Source organism: Momordica charantia, assembly GCF_013281855.1.
Source record: "Momordica charantia cultivar OHB3-1 chromosome 9 unlocalized genomic scaffold, Mcharantia_2.0 BLBB01000009.1, whole genome shotgun sequence".
NCBI classification, from domain to species: domain Eukaryota; kingdom Viridiplantae; phylum Streptophyta; class Magnoliopsida; order Cucurbitales; family Cucurbitaceae; genus Momordica; species Momordica charantia.
Genome location: NW_028275167.1, coordinates 21,257,066 through 21,259,606, shown reverse-complemented (window position 1 = coordinate 21,259,606; position 2,541 = coordinate 21,257,066).

Genomic DNA, 2,541 nt, shown 5'->3' with positions numbered 1-2,541 from the left:
ACCAAGCTCGTTTTCAGCTTCATTTACTTTCTCCTTCATTGTAAAACTCGTTCTTAGGCTTTAGATTTATATTTTAGTTGTTATTTCCTTGTATTTTCATACTTTTGCTTTCCGTATTGATTTTAATTCAAGTTCTTAATTCTGTTCTGCATTTATTATATTCTTCTTTAGTTCTTTAGCGAGTTTACACTCCCTCACGCTCGAGAGAGAAGATGGTCAAGCTAGAACCCATTGTATGGCTCGTTTATTCGTTTTAATTCAATGAAAAATACTTCCTTTATGTTTTCGTGCATTTTCTTTCCTTTAAAAATGTTCTCAATTAGTTATCAACCTCTTTGTGGAAAGCCTTAGTCAAAATGGTTTGATTTTCAACACGCTCGGAATTTGCCCAGAATTGTACCTTGCACTTTTTTTTGTTGGTTTCTAAAAAGTTCTCTTTACGTCTTTTTTCCATTTGGCCAGTAGGAACTTCATTTATACACTAAAGCCCAACCCTGAGAAGGGTGAGTTAGGTAAAATAATAGAAAACCAATATGGGATGTGACTTAGACATAAGCGCATAAAATATGGTCCTAGACATAGGCCCTCTGACCCATAAAGCAAATGAGTTGATAAATATTCTATAGGATTATAATCCCACATAGACATATGATTGTAGGTTACCCTAGCCTCTGCAGCAACCAAAAACGGTAGTGAAAGAGTAGAATTGAGATTCCCAAGAAAAGCTAGAATTGCCCCTTGTGCATTTTTCCAACAAAGTGTGTTTTCCATGTTTTGCATCAAAACTATTTTCTCCATAAAGCAAAGAGGTTGAGTCTTATTAAATTGCTTGATAGTTAAATCCCCAAACAACAACATTTCACCACTATTTTCTCCATAAACCATAATTGCATATTTGAACCATTCACTTCTTAAAAGCTGTTTTGAAAGTAACAAGTCCATGAGGATTCGACCTTGGATTACTCTCAAGTATTACTTGTGACTGTGCTTACTTGCATGAGTCTATAATCTTTTTAAAGGTAGAGAAAGTCCTAACAACATGCTTGAGAAGTTGTTCACACATCGTGGTCCAATAGTACATGAAAATTTCCCTATAGTATCTATAAATTTTGAATCCATTTCTACAAGAGTAAACGTCATAGCCTCTCTGTCTTGAAAACTTACTACATCATTAGATTGTCTTGAAGATTTATTTCATCAAGAACTAGATATGCTTGAGGTGCTTTTTACACATCCTAATCCAATAGTACATGAAATTCTCCCTACAGTATCTACAAATTTTGAATCTATTTTCTACAAGAATAAACGTTGCAGCCTCTTTGTCTTTTAAACTTACTACATTATTAGATTGTTTTGAAGATTTATTTTATCGAGAACTAGATATGCTTGATGAGTTTTTTACACATCATGATCCAATAGTACATGAAAATCTCCCTACAACGTTTATAAATTTTGAATCCCTTTTTCTATAAGAGTAAATGTTATGGCCTCTCTGTCTTGAAATCTTACTACATCATTAGATTGTTTGGAAGATTTATTTCATCAAGAACTAAATATGCTTGATGAGCTTTTTACATGTCCTGGTCCAATAATACATGAAAATCTCCCTATAAGATCTACAATTTTTGAATCGTTTTTCTATATGAGTAAACGTGACAGCCTCTTTGTCTTGAAAACTTACTACATCATTAGATTGCTCATAAGATTTATTTCATTGAGAACTAGATATGCTTGATGAGTTTTTTACACATCATGATCCAATAGTACATGAAAATCTCCCTACAACATTTACAAATTTTGAATCCCTTTTTCTATTAGAATAAATGTTATGGCCTCTCTGTCTTGAAATCTTACTACATCATTAGATTGTTTGGAAGATTTATTTCATGAAGAACTAAATATGCTTATGAGCTTTTTACATGTCCTGGTCCAATAATACATGAAAATATCCCTACAAGATCTACAAATTTTGAATAGTTTTTCTGTAAGAGTAAACGTGACAGTCTCTCTGTCTTGAAAACTTACTATATCATTACATTGCTCATAAGATTTATTTCATTGAGAACTAGATATGCTTGAGGAGCTTTTTACACATCCTGATCCACATGAAAATCTCCCTACAACATCTAAAAATTTTGTATCCATTTTCTACAAGAGTAAACGTGACAGCCTCTATATCTTGAAAAGATTTTCAACATTCCTTTGATGAACTTAACCTTCCAAGTGTCACAAACAAAGAATCAATCGAGAGTTTCATCTTTCAGAATGTTTCCTTAGTTTTTTTTTTTCAAATTCTACTACTTCAAACTTGTGTAAAGTTACATACAATGTCTAAAATAGAGCCTTTTGAAATCTTAATAATTCATAGCACAAATGAAAGAGTGTGAATCTATATTTTAAAATTAACCTATTTTGGTTGAGGAAATGCTTTCATACTTGTTTTATTTGTGTCTCTGAATTTTATATTAAGAAAAATTATTTTAGTTCTTATGGTTAATTTTTATAAATCATTTAATAGAAAGTTGATGTTAATTATCAATT